The sequence below is a fragment of the Pleurodeles waltl genome, chromosome 8, assembly GCF_031143425.1.
Source record: "Pleurodeles waltl isolate 20211129_DDA chromosome 8, aPleWal1.hap1.20221129, whole genome shotgun sequence".
NCBI classification, from domain to species: Eukaryota; Metazoa; Chordata; class Amphibia; order Caudata; family Salamandridae; genus Pleurodeles; species Pleurodeles waltl.
Genome location: NC_090447.1, coordinates 781,920,520 through 781,946,597, shown reverse-complemented (window position 1 = coordinate 781,946,597; position 26,078 = coordinate 781,920,520).

The following is a 26,078-nucleotide window of genomic DNA, read 5'->3' as shown; positions in this document are numbered from 1 at the left end:
CTGGGTGCCATGTAACTATAAGCAGGGACTTTATAAAAATAGATTTATAAGCCCTGGTGAGGTAAAAACAGCCAAATTCGTTTTTCCCTCATTGAAGTAAATGGCCTTCATAGGCTAGAATGGGCAGACTTTATTTTAAATTTTAAAGTCTCCTTAAATGTTGCATACCAAGAATTTGGTATCAAATTAATTGTTGTAATAAATCCTACAACTTCCAGTTGTTGGATTTAATATAACTAGTTCAGGTAAAAAGTTTAGACTTTACCTAAAAAGTTGCCAATTTCAGCTCTGCATTGTTTTTGCTGCTGTGCTCTGATTGGCCAGCCTGCAGCAGCTTCTGCCAGGCTGCCTTGATGAGGTGTGAAGTGGCCAGGCTTCACACAAAGGAATGTGCTTGGGGGAGAGAATCTCCCCTCAGCAGATGGTGAGGCAGGAAGGGGGAGGGCTGCCAAACTGGTCTTCAAAGGCAGAGAAGGACATTTGCAGCACCCAGCAACACCCCCACATCATGCAACCCCAGACAGCTAGGTGCCCCCTTGATTAGATTAGGAGAGGGCAGGAGAGGGGTGTGTTTATGATTTTTAGCCACACCAGTGGGTGGGCTCAGCCAGATGTAACCTCCAAAAATCAGATTCATCCATGTTGGATTTTTAGAGACTGTTGCCTTCTGGGATGGATTTTTGCCACACTTCCCAGGAAGTGGTCATCACAGGGGGACGACCCTGTCCCTGATTGGAGAACCAGGGCCCCCCTGCTTTTCACCCAGGAGCAAGGATAAAACTGGCAGACCTGCCCCCACACCTCAGATCCCCACCAAATTTCAAGAAGAAAGAACTTAAGGAGAAGAAGGACTGCCCTGCTGGACCCCTGGCCTGCACCTGGAACCTGCACTCAGAAGGACTGCACCAGCTGCACACTTGGGCTTCACCACAAGAAGGACTTTGCCTGGCTTCAACTGGTTCAAGGAGGGACTCCCTGTTTGCTACAGGTGAAAAATTGCTAACCAGAGTCCCCTGCACCAACTCCTGAAGAAAGCGACCCGCTGACCACTGTCCAGTGGCCAAAAAGGAGTTTGCGCCAGGTGCATTCTGGGAGTTGAAGTCCGCACCCCCCAAGGACCATCACAGAACTTCTGGACCCTTGGGGTGAGCTGTGGACCCCAAAAGAACCTTAAAAGAACATCTGGGTGAAGCCCCAGAAGTTTGGAAAAGATTTGAGAATTTTTGGAAAAAAGCTCCAGAGAGGGACCGACCCGCCTCGGAAATTCTAGCCGGCTTGCCTCAACCGCGACCCGGCCTGACTTCGTGGTTCGTCCCGGTAAAGAAAAACATCCAAAAAAGAGACTAAGTCCGAAGGTAAAAAGTTGACCCGGACCTCCCAGCCATCGTATCCGAGAAGGGCTCCATGGACGTCGGATCAAGATCCAGGTTTACCCCGGTCGAAGGATTTTCATCTCGAAAAAACGACTAAGTCCGAAGGTAAAAGTCTCCACCGAGGAAACCCACATCGCGTATCCGGACAAGGGCTCCAGGAGGTCGGATTCAACTGGCAGGTTCGTCCCGGTGAAGAAAAACTTCAAAATAAAGACTAAGTCAGAAGGTAACTTTTTAACCGAGGCCTCCCGCGACCTGTAGCCGAGCAGGGCTCCATCGCGGTCGGCCTGAAACTTTGACTTTGCCCCGGTCCTGGTGCAACCAGATGACCCGATTGGCGCTTTTTGTTTCTAAGCGCTAGAAAAATAGTAATTCTTTAACAATTCATATCTCCGGTTCCCCTGAACCGATTTTAATCGTTTTTGTGTCATTTTAAAGATAAAAATATAAACTATTTTTATAAATTGGTTTTGGATTTTTAAACAGTTTCCTGTGTTTTATTTGATTACTGTCTTGTGATATTTGGATGCTTTACACTTTGTCTCCTAAGTTAAGCCTTGACACTCGTTGCCAAGCTACCAAGGGTTGAGCTGGGATTAATTTACTGAGACCTAACTGTACCCAGGTGGAGGTTAGTGGCTTGTTGCTAGGTGTAGGTACCTACCTGCCCTTACCAATAACCCATTTTCCAACAGGAGCACAACATCTAAAAGGAGGTGAGGCCTCTGCATGTTCCTGACTGTTACATTGGCAAGTTGATGTGTTAGAATCTGTCATCTACCCCTAAAGATCGGAGATGGGCCGTGTGTGACACTCAAGATGAGTAATTGTTTGTACAGGTATTGTGTTTGGTGCAGGCCAATGTGTTTTGACTATTGTTCTAGTGACCTAGGCCACAACAGAGTACAGCCCACAACAAATCAGCTCTCCAGGGCCAACACATGGCTGAGCACTGTGATAACTCAGGTCATGTTGTTTGTTGTTGTGGGTGTCATTTGCACCCGACAGTCCACTTGCTTTCAGTGTGTCAGTCCAAACAACATAAAGTAACCGATCACTGTACTCAGCCATATGTCTGCTCAAGTGAGTATGTTGGAATCTGTCACACACTTGTCTTCAGTGTGTCACGAGTGCTGGAGCCTCACTGCTGTCTTTCATGTGAAGTAGACCATTATTCATGTGACAGAGCATAGATTGCCCTTTGGGTGCAGTCACAGATCAATATTTTCCCTTGGTAAGTGTTAAATGTCCAGTGACATAATTTAAGTGACATCACTGTTGCTATCATTTGTTGTGCCTACATGTTAGTATGTGTACCTTTCACTTTTGCCATATAATTTGATGTCTGATTCCCTCACATGTGAGTGCATGCAAACGTGTTTTGAATTGGATATATGTGATGGGCCTACAGTTCATGTGGTGCCACAGACATGAGTGTGTCACCATTGATTGATGCCTCACCTTGTAATTTTGCATGTACAATTGCAGAAGCAAAGAAGGACATGACAGGTAGAATTAGGTTTTACTCTCAATGTGCATTATCCTGCCATTGATGTAGAATAATTTAGCACAGTGCTTAGTACTTGTTAAATAGTGAAGGTTCATTGTCTAACTGTTGACAGGTATCAGAGAGTGACTTGCAGTATTGTGAGAATCATATGTGGCTCTGTACAACCTTCATCCAAGGGAATCTGTATTTGCATGCCAAAAAAGGATAGTGGTGCACCTTCTCATTGAGCAACATGGTAATGTACTTGAGTATCCTTGGGCCTCTACAACATTCAAATGACTATTGTCTTTTCCTTATGCAATTTCAGTAGGGTACCAATCAACAGAAGCAATTTCCCTTGGGCTAGCTGATTCACTGTGGTGTTTTTATTTGTAGACAAATCTCCCAGACATGTTGCCCAATTTGTCTCCAATGTACATTTCTGTGCAAGATGTATAATCTATCTGAGTAACATTAGTACAACCTCCATGAGTCTGTTTAGTACATATGGGGCCAGATGTATCATCACGGCCCTTTGCGATTCGGAAATAGAGATTGTTAAGAAATCGCTATTTCTGACTCGCAAAGTGCCATGTATCACATTTGCGAATCGGTAATAGCGATTTCTTAAAAATCGCAAATGCTGTTACCGAATCGCAAATTGCGATACCGGCCCCATTCGCAGCCATGGGAATTTTTTGCATTTCCAAAATTGTGATTTCTGAATCAGAAATCACAATTTTGGAAATGCAGAACCCCAGGGTGCTAGGGGCCTAAGGCCCCCTTTGCCGCACCCCAAAATATTTTTGGGGGACATGTAAGGTGCACACATGTCAAAAGGGCATGTGTGCTTTACATGTACAATTAAAAAATGCATTTTAAATGCATTTTTAAATTTTGCACATGGTTACCACCAAGTTCAACTTGGTTGTAATTAGCGATTCCTAAATGCCAAAGTCGCATTTAGGAATTGCTTCCTTATTTGCGATTTCTAATTTAGAGAGTCGCAATTTGCGACTCTCTAAACAGGGTTGCAATTTTAAGGAATCGCTATTTTAGCGATTCCTTAAAATTGCATTCAGAATGTATTTCATACATTCTGAAATGGCATTTTGCATTCGCAAACGGGCATTCGCACCGTTTGCGAATGCAAAATGCTTTCACACATCTGGCCCATAGTGAAGTAACCATGGGGGATTTGTTTCCAGTGTGACATGGGTGTTTCCTTGTCACCTTATTCTGGCTACTGTACTTCTTTGCTCATCACTTCATCATGATGTGGTATTGGGATATGAGGACCAGCTGGTTGCAAGACCTTATGCGGGATTCGTGAGATTGAACTTGGCATTGCCATACTATTATGTGACAACATGTTACTGAGGAATGCTACATAAGGCAAACCTCTCAAGGTGATAAGGTCTCCTGCGTGCTCCATGGGTGTTGTGATCGCACAACTTCACCTATGTAATCGGAGTTGCCTGTGATTCTGAATTTCCTGTGGGCAACTATTCACAGTTCATGTAGCATGCATGCATATGGTGTTGCAAATGTTGGAGCCACTTTGCTGGAGCTTGTGGCCAGGGACAAGTGTACCTTATGGTAATGTTTGCTAATTGCAGCTGTTGGTCAAGTGTGATCAGGCATATGTAGTGACCCTATTTGTCTTTGTAATCTTAGCATCAGCACAGGCAAGTGGAGGAGACAGGGCCAAACCAAGTGGGGAAGCAGCTGGCCACAATACTTCCAGTCATGAGACATCCAACAGGAGGGACCCACTGGCCCAGAGGCTGAGGGGGAAGAGTGCCACGGAGGACGCAGTATCCTCATCATCATCTTCAGATTTTTTCTCCAGTGGCTACTCCCTAGTGGTGGCGGACCCATCAGAACCTGTATCTGTACCTTCCTTTTACGCCACCCCCAGTTCCATCTCCACCCTCCCTGTTGCTCCCTACCCAGTTGCCCGTCCCAACTCACCTAAAATGGTGGGCATCTATTTTGCCCCAAGCACCTCACCCTCTGCCCCCATTGCTCCTGTTGCCCTAAGTGAGGAGGCTATTGACTTCCTGAGGAGTATCTCTGTGGGTTAGACTGCCATTCTGAATGGCATCCTGGTGCAGGGCAGCCAGCTCCAGCAGATGGTTGCATATCTGAAAGGCATTCATAGTGCCATGTCTGGCCTACGGAGATCTTTTCAGGCTCTGGCCTCCTCACCTGACGGCAGCCTTCCAGCCCCCACAATCCTCCCCCCACCACCTACCTCTTTCGCATCCAATTTCCTCATTCCCTATCTGTCCCAAGCACACAGACACATCCACACACACCTATCTCAACACACACAAACAGCACACATAAACAATCACCACAAATACACTGGTACGGAAGCACTCAACAGTCACTCACACACAATACCCACTATTTCCACGGAGACCACCCCCACCCCTACCGACCCACACACTGAGACCACCATACCACAGACACCACCCCAACACCCACAGACCCACACACCATGCCTAACATACCCCCCGACACCAACTCAACATCCACACACCACGGAGACCATGCCGCAGATACTACCCCAACACCCGCAGACACAGCCACCACACCCACAAAACCCCAACATACCACGCCAACATAAATAGACCTATACACCACGTACACCATACACCCAGACACCAACCCAACACCCACAGACACAGCCACCACGCACGCCATACTTCCAGATACCATACCCAACACCCATAGACGGAGCCAACACACCCACAATACCCCAACATAAACAGACCTACACACCATGTACACCATACTTCCAGACACCAACCCAACACCCACAGACACAGCCACCACACACACTATAACTCCAGATACCACCTAACACCCATAGACACAGCCACCACACCCACAATAACACAACACACCACCCCAACATAAACAGCCCTGCACACCACATACACCATACCCCAAGACACCAACCCAACACCCACAGACACAGCCACCACACACACCATACCTCCAGATACCACCCCAACACCCATAGACATAGCCATCACACACATCAAGCCCTCAGACACCAACCCACCCCCCACAAACAATGCCATCACTCCCACATTACCCAGCACCTCCACCTCACAGCCCCCCAAGAAACATAATGCCCACACATGCAACAGACACTACCCAAACCTAAGCATACCTCAGACACACACACACCAGCAGCAAAAACACCCATAGCTGACACAACCAGTTCCTGAACCTCCCAACTCCTAATCCCTTCTGAGGTCCCTACCAGTTTTCCCCAAGAAAATGTCCTTTTTGACCTGCCCTTACCCCTGTGATCCCCATACCCTCCCAAAACCAAAAGGAACCCACCAACATCCCAACTCATCCATTCCACATTAAAGTCCTCCCTGTTGCACCTGTACCCCCAAAATAGCCCACCCCTCCAAATGTTACCCCCATCTCTCCCAAATGTGAAGCTCACCCCTCCAAAACCCAAACTCCCCGATTCCAAATCAGACCCCACCCCATCCAAGGATGAGCCCTAAGGTGCCTGCATGCCCACTTGATGCCCTTTCCTGTACAGGTTCTTTGACAGTGATCAGAGTCAAGCCTATGCTGAGAATGGCCAATGTCCTTTAATTCTCATTAATCTTGAGTTAAAAAAACTTAAGGTGTCTTTTGGGTGCACATTTGTCCTGCCATTAATTTTCTACCTTTTTGCTGTTCTTGCGTAATTTGTAATGTACACCTACATTTGTGTATAATTCACCCTGATTACTGTTCCATTTGCTATGGGTGGCAAATTTTGACTTTGGGGGCAGTGCTAGTGTCAACCAGGACAAGAGTAGTTGTTCACTGGATGTGTGGGTGGTAATCCAATTGGGGAGTCATTGCTTTGTGTTTTGTTTGATATGGTATTTCATCTTTGATTGACCAAAGTCAACATGTGTTGTGTAAGATTTTCCCCCCTGATTTCGACTGGACATTCATATCTTGTGTTGGAGCTAGAGTTTTGTTTGTCCACACTTGGAGGGTGTACAGTTGTGCTACCTCCCTATCCATTTGACTGACCGTGTGTCAATTTTCAAGCTACTTCATCTACATGTGTGATCCATGCTTTTGCTGTTGTGTGTGCTTTCTTGACTTGCACTTACACATTTAAAATATAGGCATGGCACTTGGTTCTACAATTGGTTGTCCCTGTGAAACATGAAGGTCTAGTTCCTGTACAAATGCTGTTTTATGGGCATGTGCAAAGTGACATTTGTGCCAGGGCTGCATCCTTCCTGAGGTCCCCCTGATGCTGCAATCCCTATTCTAAAGGTATTGTTTACATAGTGAGCTTTGGATAATTTTTGCCCAAAATATTGTGCATCCCATTTACCTTGCTTTCTCTTGTAATGTCGGTGAAATGTGTGGGTCCATTATAGGAATTTTGCAGGGAAGGGGTGTTTGGGTTAAGTGACACATCCATACATGTGTTTTTTCAATACGTAGACAATCCATAGCATGTGTGCAATGTGAGGGTGTCAGTTCAAATAGTAAGATGTGATATTGAAGTGACTTTGTTGTTGTGTGGCACAATGTAGTGTGTACTTCACTGTCCCTGAAACTAGGATGTGCACCCATGTCTGGTTTTGTGGAGGGTGGTGGTGCAGTGTCAGTGACCTTCCCAAAGGTGGCATCATGTTGCTGTGATTGGGTCATATGTTGTGTTCACCTCTGACCAGGGTCACACAAGATCATACTGGGTTTACAGAGCACAGCCCCCATACCATTACGATTGTGGCTCATCAATTGCCTTTGAGTTTGGGGACATGGATAGGTGTTTCATCTTACCATTGGTTGCATCCATGGTGCATTGATTTTGAGCACCATCTAGCAGCAATAGCAGCAGAACATGAAAGATTGGCTCCATGGCAGCACAGACTGTGTGACACTGCCAAAAGGTGAGTCCTCACCTTTTATGCCCCTGCTTCCACCAGAGGGAAAGTGGTGGTTGGACCACCACAGTCACGTCCACAGATGGCAATATCATAATCTGTCTTGCAGAAACAGTGTCTCTGACTGACTCATTGGCCTGTCTCACAGTCACAGTGGTTTGCGCTGCATGACTGTGATGGAGAGACTGGGCCGTCTTTTGTCTCTGGAACAGGATGCATTATAATACTGCAGTCCAAACACCAACTCAACACCAGTCCAACCACCGCCGCCACCATGCCAGTCCACGGACCACCAAACTCATTATAAAGACCGAATTTCTTTTCAGGTTTTTTATTTCTTTCTCCCTTACCCTTTGACTTTTTCAGTTTCTCTGCTTTCTCAGATTTCTCATTTGTAAGTGCAGGATATAATTGAAGTCCCTCCACCATACCTTTCCTTCATCTCTGTTGCTGTTTATCCCATGTCACATCTGCATTGTTTTTTACAGCTCTCTTTGTTCATTTCTGAAATTTCTCTCTTTCTCTAGGGTGAGCCATCATCTCCCAAGAACTTAGGTCCTCATTTACAACAAACTGGTGCGCCGATCCCAATGTGCCAGCTTGTTTGTGCCACCCTGGGTCCACTAACGACACCATGGTAGCACTGTATTTAGAATACAACACTTCATGGCACTTATTAGTACAGCTGCATCAGAATTTATGATGAAGTTGTGGCGCTTTGCTGGACTAGCATTAAAAATGTTGATGCTAGTCCTACAAAGCTTGGGGAGGCCCATTCAAAATAGATGTATATTAGAACAAAGCATGAGTATATCATGCATACCTTTACAACGTGGACTGTACAATGACCACATCTTTACCACGCATGCCTTCACCACGCATGCCTTTACAATGAATTTTCATTGTAAAAGCACGCTTGGAAAAGGAACATGCGTGGTCAATTCTCCCTCTCCGTGTCCCCTACACCTGGGACCATACTTCACTTGCCCAAGCCCTTAAAACTGCCCCTTCCACCTCATGTCCTGAGCCCTAACCCCTGCCCTGTTCTAAAATCTACTCCCCCGTGTCCTGAAAAACTACCATGCCCCCAACCCACCCTGTACCCTTAACCTACCCTGCCCTGTCTGAAAAACTATCCCAACCCCTATCCCCACCCTAAACCTTAAAACTTACCCTGTCCTGGCCTAAAACCTATCCCACCCTGTCCTAAAAACTACACAGACCCCACCCTAAAATGGAAAACCTACCCTGTACTAAATACTACTCCTCCCTGTCCTACAAACTGCACCAACCCCCCCACCCTGAAACCTAAAACCTACCCCATCCTGTACTAAACACTACCCTGACCCCCACCCTAAACGATAAAAGCTTTCCTGCCCTATCTTAAAACCTACACCACCCTGCCCTAACAACTACCCTGAGCTAAGCCCTAAAAGCTACCCTGTCCTGTCCTAAAACCTACCCTGCCCTTCCTAAAAACTACCCCAGCCCCCACCCTAAACCCTAAAATATACCCTATCCTAAAAACTGCCCAACCCTGATCACCCATCCTGAACACTAAAAGCTTCCCCAAAAACTACCTCAACCCCTCCCCTAAAACCAGCCCCTCTTACCTCTCTCTCCTCTGGTCACTCCCCCTTCCTGTTCCACCCAGACTGCTCCCTCTTCTGTTACCAGGCATATGCGTGGTAAAGTCATGAGTGCTAAACACATGCATAGTAAACGCATATGCATGGTAATGGCACTGTGGTCAATGCATAGCTTGGCTTTGACTGGGTTGTTAGTGATGTTCCCATTTAAAACAGCCTAGCTCCACCTTAATGACTGCCCATGAGCAGGTGTTAAAAAAGTATGCTAGAATGATGCAGTAAAGTCTTGTTGATTTCACTGCACCATTTCTGTGGGTCTCCTAGCGGGGGAACACCTCCCTTGCATAGATTGTACTTGCCCCAGGTATAAGGTGGCACAAGGGGTTACAAACTGGGAGAATGGTCCCATTGTGCCAGTTTGTAAATATGGTGTGTGATGGAGAACGGTACTGCGCCGCCGTAGCCTAAACATAAATTATGCTACAGTGGCGCAAGTGACTTGAAAATGAGCTCTTAGTGCTAAATATTGTTTAGGTCTAGGAGGTGACTTAATGTCATAAAGTTTGTCTCTTAGTCTGTCAATGATTCTCAATTTAATTGTACACCATCTTGAATGGCGTAATAGACCCTCTTTTTATGTAATCATGCACGATGTTTGGAGTCTTTCCTCTACCATCATGTGTTAATTAGGTGTTCGCTCAAGAGGCACCTCTCCATCTTTCTGTACTGCAAATGTAACATCACAGTTTAAAAGATTCTTAAAAGCCTAGAAACATTTCATGTTTTCTAATTCATTGGAGAATAGCAAACAGCCTAATTTAAATCTGCAATGTTTTGATTCTGTTTCATATATGTAATTTTCTCAGAAAACCCATCTCCTAATCTCAGAGCAGCTCTTCACACCAATCAATCACTGTGTGACTCTTCACACAGTCCAACCAATCACTGTGTGGTGCAATATGATGCAACAACTTGCTCCTTGCAGCAGCTCACTCTTCTTAACAATTTCTTTATACACACACAATGTAGCAATTCTACAACTTTATGCAATGTAAAATAACAATCCTTGTCTGCTTCCCTAAAGAAAATAAAAAGAACAATTCAACAACAGCAATATTTTTTTCCAGTCACATTAATCAATATTAGTACATTCACAACAAATCAGTCCAATCCCTATCTCAACTGTGCACACCTTGGTACCCCATGATCTGCAACACAAATCTTTAGCAAACAAGAAAACTATAAATCAACTCTTATTTGCCTATTTATTCAAGGACCTTCTTAGCCCTATAGCCTCTTAAACTTCTTTATGAGCGTAGAAGCATCAACAATTTATTCAATACCCAGAAAACAATACTTGAATAAAACCACAATAACCAAAACTGTTGCAACACAGAACCCTGTTTTTACTCACACCTCCAATTCTGCAACCGCCTTAGAAACTGCACTCCACCTATCTTCAGTACTTGGGCTTTGGGCTTTGGGACATGGGCATCTCTCTGTGTCAGGGCAATCAATTATAGCTCCTTTTTCTCATTACGTAAACCATCCTTTGCTACCAACTTTGGCAGAGCAGGGATCTCAGTTAACTATTGGTTTATTGGTTTACTACCAATTTATCAGGACAGAAATCCCATGTCACAGAGCAACAAATCATGGATGTAAGGTGAGATTAACCTGGAGCAGGACATCGATTACATCACACTTTCACTTGTTATTTTCAGTCAATGATGAGAGTTGATATGAGTTCTTAAGCTTTAGTTATCAGTTGAATTAGTTGGACAATCTTTAGCAAAATCAGCATTGAAAGTCATCAGTATCAATCAATAGTTAAGAAATCATATTATTCAATCAATCAATAACAAAATAAATGCATTAAGTGTATTCCATAAAGGAAAGAAACCCTATTCTAGGTTTAAGGATGGGTTGGGAAGGACAAGAGAAAGGTGAAAAAAAGTTCAGTCTGAACCCATGAAGAACTCCAAATAGAGAGGTTTTAAAGCTTAAAGCTTCAGAGGCTAGCATCAATTTTAATACAAAGCAGAACTTCCCATGTAGAGAGGTAGAGTCTCAAAGCAGCATAGATCGGACAGGAAAGTGAATGAATCTGGAGAGACTCTGAGAGCTACTCTAGCAACATGGACTATTATAACCATATCTTAAACTTGTTGCAACATTTTCCTCTCTTTCAGTTAACCAATCATCTTCCGATGCACTTATGGAAACAGGAACATGTGTTCATCTTTTCACCAAGAACAATAGACCATGGACAGCAATGTTTAGGTGAAATATTTTTCTCAACTACTTTGTATAAATCAGCAACGATTCTAACCTTTTACTTTCCCTAAGCAAACTACAATTTCATGTTCAAACTTCTGCATCATTTTAGTAAAATACAGGCTACTCAATGTGCTAAGCTTTTATGTGATTAGAAACATTTTGCTGAGTTACGCTAAAACATTTTAATACATTATTGTATTCTATGAAAATATGTCTGTGGGAAGGTCACAGCTAACTTCTCGTACATTAGGTCATGGCTTTCACTGCATGTCAGCTTTGTCAAAATGTAACATTTTGCATTCTTAACCTAGGCCATTTTTACAGAAAGTGCAGCTTCGTCTGTTCAGGGCTAAAATGTGCAAATATGACAGCCTAATGTTTTTTTTTTTTAAATTATAAAACATTGCTTGTTATCTAAGGCCTACTTGGTAATTCTGTACATGATTACATTAGTTTTCATTAATTTTAACACACACCAGCAATAGTCACGTTTGGTCTTTTGTATTTACCGCTGTTTAATACTAAAGTTATTGTCAGATTAGCTCTGGCTAATTAATTAAGGCATTTTGAATTTTGCATTTGTGGTGAATTGGCTTATTCTAACTACCTTGTTTATTTTCTGTAATGATAAATGAATGCATCTACCAAACTTAAAACTGGTGAGATTAGTCATGCAAGTTTTCTTTAATGGCCTTGACTGAGCAAATTAGTTCAGGAATCTTACATTCCTGTGAATCAACCTCGATAAAGGTTATTTCAGTTTTAGCATCAACACCAGAAAGGCAAGTATATTTTAAGGACTTTGGAGGCCTGGGCCAAAGATAATTTGGAGGCCCCTGATCGGAATAGTTTTGATTTTATGATCCAATTTCAGCTCTTTAATTCCCTCAGTTGCCAGGGCACAGACAATGCACAGGCACTCTTGCCTAAATTCTAAATGTGTTTACATCTAATATTCATGGATAGTGATGTGCGTTTTCAATATCTTAACAGCCCCTGCTCAGTAATATTACTGAAAATAATCTCTGTGACAGCTTCCCATTTCTTATATGTAAGGTCCTGTTTTCGGCCAAAAGAAACATTTTTATTGATGGAGCATGTAACATAAACATAACATTTCGCTGCAAAATGTCTGTAATAGACTCCAACACATGACCCACGTTAAAAATAAATTTAAGGAAAACAGTATTTTAAAAATAAATGCTTAATAATTATTTAAGAGCATCAGGGCACGACTCCGTAGAACAGAACTGACTCCATGGAGGAGGAAATTTTAGCGGGTGCCCTGAAAGAGTGGCGCCCTGGGCCAGAGCCCACTTTGCCCATGCCTTAAAACGCCTCTGCAGAAAGGTGTGATGCACAACATTTCCGCTCGGTGGCCCTCATAGAAAATGCGGGCCAACTTTCTGATTTTCGTGCAGGACTGGACTTGTGCATCAAATATTGGTGCCAATTCATTCGAGAAGAAGACAACAAGTTATTGGTTAAAGCGTGACTGAGAATTGCTTTTAGTAATTATGGATTGTTAGACCAGCTGTTAATATTTTAATCTTTGGATTCAACTTGTGGGTTCCAAAAGCTCTTTTCCCCATGCCAAGTAAGGTTTTTCAGTGGAAACATCTTTTCTGAAATGAGCTCCTTCTAACTTTGCTCCTCATACTAAAATACATTAAACTGAATGATACTGTGCACATAAATGACCATCTGCTCATGTGAGAATCTTTACAAGAAAAAAAAACGTATTTCAGTCACTGGCTGATAGATAAAGTTTACCAGGAATCTGATAACATTTACAGCCATTTCTTCTACAAATTCCTTTAAACTAATATGATTAACCTGCATCTATTGTCAGATTTGTTGCGCTAAATCCATTTGATCAGTTTGAAAATGAAAACGATAAAAACAATTCAATCGCCTCGAACCTGTTGGAAAATGGTTCCCTTTATTGTGGCACAACCTTCTGAAATTGAAATGTGTGCGCTTGACACTTTGATAAGTACAGTAAAGCACCCAGCAAGAATATAATGTATTATGGTTCATATGATTGGAAAGCTATTCTCAAGGGCAGACCGTTAAGGCATACTATCTCCTGGTTCCAGGAGTGTCAGTCTTAAACGACCAATTCAACCTATTTGATGTCTGTTCCTGTTTATGATCTTTTTTAATATAAAGAGACAGGATCCATTTTGATTATTGGCTAATATTTTGACTTTATAGCATTTATGGAGTTCCTCATTATGAAAAAAAATTCTTAATAGTTAATATCATTACTTGAAAGAAGAAGACAAGGGTTTTTGTGCCCTGAAAGGAAAGAACAAAGGCTCATCCTCTGACCAGCCAGCCAGTCATCTAGTTTTAAGGTATGTATTGTATGATCCTTATTTTCCATGGTACTGAACTTGATGCTACATTTCTTTCCTTATTACACTGTATTTATTATTGTTAAGAAGTAGTCATTTGTTATGCAGCCGCTCTTCTAATTTGCCCAATGACAAGCTCAGTGAGGGTGTCACTGTCGGTGCGTGAATTAAGCTTACTTTTATTTTTTGGCATTTTGTTTTGTTCTTTGGCAGGGCTTTAGTAAGGTAAAAATCTGATAGATGTTTTATTATTATGTTTGTAGTTAGAATTTGGTGCTTCTTTTGTGTAGCAAAATGAAGATCAAGTGAGAGGTTACGAAAATTGGTCAGAATTCCAAAACGTGCAGATCGTACTTTTGAGCCCTGCTGAGTTTTCTGCAAAGGGGAATTACAGGATGTAGTAAATATCACTCCCCCAGCAATTTTTCTAATGTCAGGACCTCATTTACGAGGCCCGTGGTGCAGGGCGGCACTTGCTGCGCCACCCTGCGCCACCGGAAAAGGGCAGAAATGTGCTGTATCTACATTTCTGTCCTCTTCCCCTGTGCTGGAGCACAAATTGCTACCTTGTGCCAACTCAGGCATCCTTGCATCATGGTGCAAGGTGCCTGCGATGGGGAATGATTGTGTTTGTGCAGAAAGGGACACTTTCCTGCTCAAAAACAATCACATCAGCCTTGTTAGTCTGGGAATGTGTCAGATTCTTTTGGGTTTCATGGGTATTGCGAGGGAACACCCCAAGCAACATCCGTGGAACACCCCTTTCACACAGAGTTATGCGTGAGAGGGGTCCATATTTACAAGGCCATGAAAAGCCATGTGAGGTGGATTTCCATGGCCTCCTAAATATGGGCTGGCCCACTGTGCCACTGGAATATAAACAAATGACACTCCAGTGGCATAGTCCTAAAATGATTAACACATTCCTGTACTCGCATACAAATTATACGTACAAAGTATCCATATCTGGCAAAATGTTGGAGTGCAAGACACAGCTTCCACCTCACACATCAGAAAGACAAACTGGCAAGCAGCACCAGGACACACTCACAACATTGCTAAATTATTTATAAATATCATTCTTATACATACTAAACGTCACACACTCTGCTGCAATATCCAGATCGGAAAATACTTACTTCACAAATCCACAAGCAAAATCAACACAGGCAAAGGCCACTTGCCATATGGGTTCTTTCACAGCTGGAAGTAAACTCCTGCCAAAATCATAATATATAAAAACACACTGGGTTCAAGGACACAAACATTTCTCAACAGACCAAAGTAACTACTCTGGAAGCCACTTGAGCAGAAATGAAAATTCCCTGAAGCTTTTCAAGAAACAACATATCAAAATCAAGAAAAGTACATGCAATACTTGCAAAAAGCTAATACTAAAAGAAGCCTTATGACCACCTAATTTTAGCAAGGCACAATCAATGCATACTTGATTTGCATTGTTCTTCGACTGATTTTTGGCTTGAGACAAGAATCGACTTCAGCAGCATAGTCCAAACATGCTGTGAATATCCATACATGCAACCAGCTTAGAATTAAAATAAAACACACTTGTCAAGGCACCCAGAACAGGGTGAACATACATACATTTCCAAACAGACTGCATGCACGGGAAAGGAAATAACCTTAGAAGCCTGGCACATACCCAAATAATGTATATGCCGGCCATCAAAATCAACACATCTCAATTGGCACACGCCCATTCAAATTTAAAGTGCTTGGAGGTGCTAGAGTACCACCGTCACGATGGCCGCATAATAGTGCTGCTTTGCTGGCCAAGGAACAATAATCCATCATTTATTTGCTGAAATGACTCATATCCAACCTACACATGGGCAGCTGAAACTTGTTTGGCGATGGTGTACACTACTGTGAAAAACCGTGACCTGAAGTAGCCCTTGGTCTTTGGCTGCCGATCGAGGAGGTTGGGAAGCCTAGCACAACATAGGGCAGCAGAGACAAATTCCGCCGGGCCTGCTGGATCGAAGATGGGGGCGTGAGGAACAGCGACCCAACAGCAACAGCGCTGCCTCAGTACTGAGGGAGTGTTGGTGCTCTGGATGGCCCTGTGGGCTGGCGGCCAGAAGAGATGGCTCATATGAGACCCGAGGTGCTGGGCACCAGCTGATGACATGCTGATGCAGTGGTGAGGGCCTGTGGGCGGGCCCAGTTAAATCGAGCAGTGCTGAGTGTTGCGCTCACCCCGAGTGTCCCTAGGCCCAGCACCAGAGATCCTTGCATGGAGACGCAGTTGGGGCTAGGCCTCTGGTGTCTCTAGGCAGGGAGAATGCCTGTATGGATTCATGACTTCAGGTGTGGGGCGAGAAAGGACGTCGCCGAGCCAAGCAGACGGTGAGTGTCTCTGGGGAGGGTGGCCTCTGGAGGGGGGCTAGCCCATGCAAGCAGTGAGAGATGCTTCCCTACGAGGCTCATCGTTTTGAATTCTGGATTTCCCCTAGATGTTATGGCGCATTGATGGAGAGGCTGCAGAGGTGCCCCGCAGCCATCAGTGATGAACAGCGGTGCACATGAGTCAGGCAATAATTGAAATCAGAGCAATATTATCACTTACCGAACTGTCACAATAATAAATTTATGTAGATCTGATGCTGTGACACGGAGGAGGGTTAGGCACAAAACAGGGCTTAAGCTAAATAATTCAAGAGACTGCCATTAACTCGTGACAGAGCTGGTAACATATCGGCAGCGAAGAATAAACCTCTGGATAATATACATGTGGGGGAGAGGGCCCAATGTGCATTGGAGAGCTGAGACACTGCATGAATGCAACAGCCGGTGGATAAACAGAGATCTCGGTGGGATTGGTGCAGGTCAAGGAAGGTACCTCTTATTTCATACTAATTCCTCATCACTGAGGGGGACCTGCCGCTCACTCACTGATGCAAGTTTGAGATTGGAGCGTTAACTCAACTAAAGAGGCCCCGGAGACTGGCACTACTGGTGAGTGCATACTCCATTGTTTTCTTGCACTCACTCATAGAGATGGTGGTGAACATTCGCAATATGAGGAAAACAGACAAGCACCAAATCAAGCCCTACCTTTGAGACACAGCGATCTGCTCGTCCTTCCCAATGCACCATCTCTGACTTGGAACAGGACATGCCTGCCCAGATTCCCCATCCTTCGAGGCTACACTGCTGGCTATGCAGCAGTTTGCAGTCCATTGTTAGTAAAACTGACACTTTCAATCTACGAATGGATGCAATGGCAACAAAACTTGATAAGCACGCGCCATGGCTCATTGCTGTGGAACCGGGCATATCCACCATGCCGGATGAGGTGCAGAACGTCAGAACTAAGGCCCTCATTATGAGGCTGGCCAGCGGTAAAGACCAGTGCATTACAAGCTGTGGGCTTTGGCAGAAGCCAAACTGCCACAGCGCTGCCTGGCCCGCCAGTGCAGTTGCACCAACATGGCCGGGGATGTGCTCCTCTGTGCCGGAGGAAGGCCTCAACCCACTTCCCACATTACAAGGTAGCAAACCGCCAGGTTTTTATTGGTGGTCACCCAGCCACAGAAACCCCTGGCAGAAATGCACCCGGCAACAGGAATCCCCATTCCTGTTGCCAGAATACGCAACCCCACACGTCCACACACCTCCATGCACCCTCCCACCCAACCCCACATATCCATACAAACACCCTCACCTGCTCTCACACTGACATACATACACCCCCTCTCGCAATCACACATACGCACCCCCTCTGCAATCATTCACACCCCCAGCCCCCTCTGCATTCATACACATCCCCACCCCTCCACACATGCATACATTCACACACTCCCCCTCCACATACGCACACTTGCACACCCCTCATTAGTACACTTGCACACACACACCGTCATCCGCACATTAGCCATGCCATGCTATATCCAGCCCCCCTGCATGTTGACCATGACGGAAAACAAAAAAATTCTCACCTTGCCTAAAGCAGCGATAGACTTTGCGTGATCAATAACCCAGGAGAGGTGGAGTTTGCCTTCTAACACATCAAAGAGCGCGGACAATGAACAAGATGAGTAATGTAAGACGACAGCTTGAAACCATTGTTGTGTCACTCTCCACTTGTATGTACACAACTGCACTGTGTGTGACGGACTGCACATGATAATCCCATTGGAGACTGACTAGCAATGCCGCTCTCACCAGTTATGAGATGATGGTGGCAGGTTGCTCTGGGTTCCGGCTCCGCCCAGCTACCCTAAACTGTGGAGGTGCTTCCAAGGTGGGGGCCGCTCATGGAGTTTTAGTGACCCAGAGATTCTTAAGTTCCTTTGCCTGCACAGTTTCTAGCTGAAAGAATGTAATTGTAACATTGTCAATCCCTGCCACCCTTGAAACAAGGGGTATTCATTGCCTCACTGAGAGTGTGCCCTGTCATATGCTAAAATCTCAGCTTTCTTTTAGATGTAATCTCTGCTTTACTATGCTCTTTTTTCTGAGTTCTAATTTTGTGTTTTCTTATTGGTAGGGAAATGGATTTGGCAAAATTGTGATCCTGAAGTGGGAGGCGGGTGGGAGTTGGGTTGCAGAATGGGAGCGATATGCATATCCATTACAACACACAAGACATCAGGACTGGCACAGTTGTTACGGTTGCAGGCTAAGATGCAGAACAAGATTAAGCGCTCATAATGGCCTGCACTGTAGGGTGTATTAGACTATTGACCTGGAATGTGTGAGGCATTAATGACCCCAGAACAACCTGCCAGGTCTTTGTTTATTTAGATAGGCATCATATCCAAGTTGCGCTAATGCAGAAGACACATCTCACACCCTCGGCACAGTTGAAGATGGGAGGGAAATAGGATAGCACCTGAATAGCCTCTTACTATTCCTAGAGGGGTGCTACTGCTGGTCAAGAAAGGGGATCCTTTTGCAATAACCCACTTTGAAACTGATGACCAGGGCAGATATATTATTTCCCAGGGTACTCTAGTGGAGACAGCTATTACAATTATCAATACCTATGGTCCTAACAGAGATGACCCCAAATTCTATTCTTGCATATGGAGCATACTTCACACTTCCAATAATCCACGGCAATATGTGATGGGGATCTTAATGTTTACCGAGATCTGTGAATAGACAGGTCTATCACTGCGGACTGGCAGTGGAAGCAAGCAGCTCAGATACTGTGGGAAGGTATAGCTGATTCTGGGCTCCTAGATGTCTGGTGAATTCCCCACCCCACAGACAGGGAGAGAACCTTTTACTCTGCAGTCCACCAGTCATGGTCCAGATTGGAATACTTTTTGGCAACGAGTGAGGTATGCATATGGGTGACAGATATTAAACATTTACCAAAAACCCTGTCTGAGCACTCCCCACAGCTATAGGAACTAGCACACCCAACACATATACTGCCATGATTTCAGTGGCTCCTTCAACCCATGGAACTGCTAGACCCTGTGTTTAAAAATGAGTTGCACGAGGCAGTAATGCATTACTGTTATTAAAACAAGAGTTTGGTAAACAGTGCGGGAACTTTATGGGAAGCATTCAAAGTAAACATAAAAGGGGTGTCTATTAGCCTCCAAGCTGGGATCTTAAAATGCATTAGATCTTGATTAAGAACCATCAAGGGTATGATACAACATCTGGAGCGACAACATGAATTACAACCTAACACTGCCTCACTTGCAGCAATTAGAGAGCAAATCACGGAATACAATGATACAGCTGGTCAAAGGTCATATGGGGAAGGAGGCTGACCAAGGCAGAGGGAATTTTTAATGCAGCCTATCACTATAGACGAGATCAAGGGGGCAATACAAAAGCTGCCTAATGGGAAGGCAACAGGCTTGGATGGCCTCCCAAGTGAATTTTATAAAGAGTACAAAGATATACTGGCCCCACCACAGCTCACGATGTACACTGAGGCCTATGAGGACCAATCCCTGCCTGCCTCCCTGTGGGAGGCTCTAATATTTGTACTGCTGAAGGCGGAGAAGCTGGCAGACAGATGTGAATCCTACTGTCCCCTGTCATTGATCAACACAGATTCTAAGGTACTGGCAAAGATACTAGCGATGCTGTTGCAGCCTCTCTTCATGGTCCTTTATCAATTAAACCCCTCAATGCAAGCAGCAGCAGTCCTACTGGACGCCGCAGAAGCATTTGATTCAATACTCACAGTCCCATATTTATACTTTTTGATGCAAAACTGCGCGGTGCAGTTTTGCGTCAAAAATATTACCGCTGGCTAACACCATTTCGGTGCGCCGTGCGGGCGTCAAATTTTTACTTTGACGCCCGGCGGCACAAACCACAGGTGTAAGTCATTTTTTGGGACGCACACCTCAGTGTCAAGTCGTAAAGCAAAATGACATTTACGCGGCAGAAATGACTGTGGGTCGATTTACGACCCCGCATACCGTATATGCGGCGTTTTTTAACGCAATAGCGTCAAAATTCCCCACAAACACAGCCATTTCAGCAGAGGAGAGCCAAAATGGATCCCAGATGCCAGTACAGACCCCAGGAAGATGACAACAGAATAGGAACCAGCCAGGAGGACCCACATAAGAACCAGGACACTTTTAAGAAGAAAACAAAGTGATGCTTCAGTGCAGAGGAACAGGAAATTCTGGTTAAAGAGGTGACGGTACACCAGAACCAACTGTTTTTCACCTCAAAGTTGCCAATCAGTAGGAGAGAGGCAATATGGCAACACTTTGTTGACAAGATTAACAGTGTGGCAGAAGTACGCAGAACAGTCATTGAGTGCAAGAAACGCTGGCATGACTGGAAGCGCAGGACCAAGGAAAAAATGGCTAGGAACAGGAAGGCAGCACTGCAGACTGGAGGTGGGAGTCCAGCACACAAGGAGCCCCTGGACCACATGGAGGAGATGGTCGCAGCCGTCATCCCTGAGGAGATCATCACATGGATTCAAGGACAGGACAGCGCAGACTACCAGGAGACAACGCACATGCAGGGTAAGTCGAATTAAAATGCACTAATGTCAACTGTAAACAGGGGGGATACCAACCACAAAATGCATGGAAGTCATCATATACATGGAGTGGCATGGGTAAAGGGGTATGGCATGGGGGCATGGCCTGTACAGAGAGGAGCTGGGGCACACCATAACACTACACCAACAACAGTCCCATGGGGGCATGCTGCCATGCCAACGATGGAGCAAAGGTAAAGCCACGTCAGGAGGGAAGGGCACAATGTCAAACTGACATCCCGTCACACGTCAGCCGCTATACCCCCTATATTAACTAGGGCCCAATTAACAACCTCTAGCCATACCGACAACTGGAATGTAACAGTGACAACAGTTGCCACTACCACCTCTGCTCTGTGTGCAGATCAAGTTGCCAATGGCAGTAACGTCCCCATGGATCATACACACCTAAATTAGTGGGTTGAGGACGACAACTTTAACAATCCCCTGAAACAAGACAAATGCTCCAGTCCTTGCAATTGTGAATGCCAATAGTTGCCGCAAACATCAGCCAATGTCATCAACAGTAGGAGCTACACAGCACTAAGGACACACCCAGGCTGCATATGCCAGGGTCCATCTTGTGCCTGGGTCACAATGCAACATCCCAAATGTCATACTGCTCAGACAACAGCATTGAGGGGGTGGACACATGTAACTGGTCACTGAAATACACCTGCACAGTCAGAGGAGGAAATAGGACACTGCTATGACTATCAGGGCAATCCAATCTCCACACATTGCCCAACATCAGCTGTACACATTACCAATGCTAACATCCATATCTCAGCGACCTCTGACCTGTTTTTGGTCTAGAGCTCGCCCCCCACGTCCGCAGCACCACCTTGCTGTCTCGTGCCCCTGACCCCCGCCCACGCTGCTGCTAGTGTGTTCGAGGCCCTCCTCCACCCGCAGGCATCCTCCTGCGCCTCATCCCTGGTGTCTAGTGGGCTCTGGTAAGCTTCGCTAGACCCGTGTGCAATCTGCCACTTTTGCCGTATCTGTAAGTGTTTTTACTTTTCAGCGCCTTGCCTCATTGCGCTCTTGCCCCCATTTGTGCCCCTTCTGATTGCTGTTTTCCGCTTGTACTTTGTGCCATTTACCGTATTTTGTGACTGTTCTTGACTTGTGCCTTACTTTTGTCATTTTGTGCCTTGTTTTTCCTGGTTTTCGCCCCTTAGGCGCTCCCCCTTGCTGCTTCCCCTGCTGTTGCCTCCCTGCGGCCCGCCCCCCTCGCGCCCCCATTCGCCGCTCCCTCCCGCCTCCTACCTCCCACCTAACAGCTGCTCCTCCCTCCCCCTGCCTTCTTAATGGCTGGCGCTGCGCCACCCCCCCTGGTCCGCACGCCCCGCACCACCAGCCTTCGCTACTCGGCCAGCAAACTCCTCGCCCTCAACCCTGGCTCCTCCACAGCCTGCTTCCAGGCCACTCCGAAGCACACCAAAGGACTCTTCTCCTGCCGCACCTGCAACTTCACCTGCAACAGAACAAGGAAGCCTGCAACAACCAACACCAACCACCTCCACTGCATCCTCCTCAACACAAGCTCCGCACGAAAGCACGCCATCGAGCTCTGGGACCTGCTCGACACCACCGCCCCTGACGTAGCCTTCCTGACCAAAACCTGGTGGAACGACTCCTCGGCCCCAGACATCGCAATCGCCATCCCTGACGGCTACAAGATCACCAGAAGAGATCGCACCAACGGAATCGGTGGAGGAATAGCCATCGTCCACAAATCCACCCTCAAGATCCACACCCACACGGACGACATCCTCAAAAGAGCTGAACACCTTCACTTCCAGATCCACACGGACCCCAACACTACTCTCAGAGGAACTCTCATATACCGACCTCCAGGACCAAGAAACCCCTTCAGTGACACCATTTCCGACCTCGCAAACACCCACGCCCTCGCCTCAACGGACTACATCCTCCTTGGAGACCTCAACTTCCACCTGGAGAACAACAACGACGCCAACACCGCATCACTGACCACCAACCTCTCCAACCAACTCAGGCAACGGGTCAACACACCCACCCACATCGCCGGTCACACCCTAGACCCACTCTTCACTGCAAGCAACCATATCTCCTTCAGCCACACCACCGAACTCCACTGGACCGACCACCACTGCGTCCACTTCACATTCAAGAAAAACACCAAACACCACCGCACCCCACTACCGCCGCACCGCCGTTGGGGCAAAGTCACCGAGGACCAACTAACCAGCACCCTCGCCAAGAACCCACCGACCGACCCTACCGACCCGGACTCCGCCGCCATCAACCTCCAACAGTGGATCCTCAACTGCGCCAACACCCTCGCACCACTCAAGAGGCCCACCGTCAACCAAGAAAAGAAAAAAGCAGCCTGGTTCACAGACGAACTGATCACCTCCAAACACACCTGCCAGAAACTTAAGAAAAAATGGCTTCTCAAGCGCACACCTGACAGTCTGGCAACCCACAAGGAAGCCACCCGCAAGCACCACCAACTTATCCGACTCGCCAAACGCTCCCACTTCACAGAACGCCTAAACAACAATGCACACGACAGCAAGGAGCTCTTCTGCATCGTGAAGGAGCTCTCCAACCCCAGCACCAACTTCAACGACGTCCCACCATCCCAGAAACTCTGCAAAGCACTCTTCACCTTCTTTCACCAGAAAATCGCTGCCATCCACGACAGCCTCAACACCAAACCTCCGCCAGACCCCACCCCCGACAACTCCTCCTACGCCGACCACCTCACCACCTGGACCGACGTAGATGACGCCGAAACCCGAAAGACCATGAACTCCATCCACTCAGGATCCCCCTCAGACCCCTACCCACAGCACGTCTACAACAAAGCCGACTCCACCATTGCCCCCCAACTTCATAAGATCATCAACCTATCCTTCGATACTCCGATCTTTCCGGACAGCTGGAAGCACGCCGATATCCAAGCCCTCCTCAAGAAACCCAAGGCTGACCTCAACGGCCTCAAAAACGTCCGCCCGATCTCCCTCCTCCCCTTCCCAGCGAAGGTCATCGAGAAGATAGTCAACGCCCAGCTCACCCACTACATCGAAGACAACTCCATCCTAGACCCCTCCCAATCCGGATTCAGACGCAATCACAGCACCGAGACTGCACTCCTCGCTGCCACATCAGACAGCAAATGGACAACGGCGAAACTTCAGCCCTCATCCTCCTAGACCTCTCCGCTGCCTTCGATACGGTCTGCCACCGCACCCTACTAACTCGTCTCCACGAAGCCGGAGTACAAGACAAAGCCCTCAACTGGATCTCCTCTTTCCTCTCCGGCAGAACCCAGAGAGTCCGACTCTCACCCTTCCGCTCCGAAGCCACCAACCTCATCTGCGGTGTCCCCCAAGGCTCCTCGCTAAGCCCAACGCTGTTCAACGTCTACATGGCACCCCTCGCACAACTGGCACGTCAACACAACCTCAGCATCCTCTCCTACGCCGACGACACCCAGCTCATCCTCTCCCTCACCAATGACCCACACACCGCCAAAGCCAACCTCCACGAGGGATTGAAATCCATCGCCGAGTGGATGAGAAGCAGCCGCCTGAAATTAAACTCCGATAAGACGGAAGTCCACATCCTCGGACTCTCCCCCTCGGCCTGGGACGACTCCTGGTGGCCCACCGCGCTGGGACTCCCACCTACCCCAGCCAACCACGCACGCAACCTCGGCTTCATCCTCGACCCCGCCCTCACCATGTCCAAGCAGGTCAACGCAGTCTCCTCCTCCTGCTTCAACACCCTCTGCATGCTCCGTAGAATCTACAAGTGGATCCCAACGGAAACCAGAAAAACAGTGACCCAGGCCCTCGTCAGTATCAGACTTGACTACGGCAACACACTCTACACAGGCATCCCAGCAAAAGACATCCAACGACTCCAATGCATCCAGAACGCATCCGCCCGCCTGATCCTCGACATACCCCGCCGATGCCACATCTCCCACCACCTGAAGGACCTCCACTGGCTCCCCGTGGACAAGAGGATCACCTTTAAACTTCTCACCCACTCACACAAAGCACTACACAACGCCGGACCCGCCTACCTGAACAACAGACTCAACTTCAACGTCCCCTCCCGGCAACTCCGCTCTGCCAACCTCTCCCTCGCCATCGTTCCCCGAATCCAACGCTAGACCTCCGGCGGCAGATCCTTCTCCTATCTCGCCGCCAAGACCTGGAACTCCCTCCCGACCCCCCTGCGCCAGACCCAGGACCTCCTCACCTTCAGGAGACTCCTCAAGACCTGGCTCTTCGACCAATAGCAGCTTCCCCCCCCCCCTCAGCGCCTTGAAACCCTAACGGGTACATAGCGCGCTTTATAAATTTAATGATTGATTGATTGATTGATCATATTGTGCCATAACAATACTATGCATAGGATACGCTACATGTCAACTACATATATGTGGATGTGAAAGATCAGAGACTGGGGCAGGTCCAGATTGTTAAGTGTGCTGCTAGTGCCATCAGAACACCCACAGCCAGTGAAAGGCCTCGCCATTACAATGGATGTAGACGGAGGGTTTAGTAGGACAAGAAGGTGGCAATTCACTATTTGGCCTAAAACAACACTAGAGGAGATGATGCCGACAAGTCTAATAACTTATCACAATACATGTGACATGCAGGTGGGCCATAGGCCTGGGAGAATGCCCATCTGAAAGACTGGAGCAATTCACAGGAAACAAGATCACAATGTGAAAACATCACAGGCCAGGCATGTCACATCACTAATGCCACAACACAGACACACTAATTGTACCCTATTTCATTGCAGAGGACGATGGATCTCCTGCAGACATGCCTGTCCAGGAATACCCTGATGACATGGATGACGAGCTGACAAACATCAGCCACCAGACCATCCAAGATGTCCCTGGAACCCTCCAGACCCCACCTTCTGTTACAAAGAGGAGCTCAGAACAAGCAGCCATCACAGAGGACTGACCCACAACACCAATTGAAAGACCTTCCAGCTCCAATACATCTGAGGACTTTGACGACACAGGCAC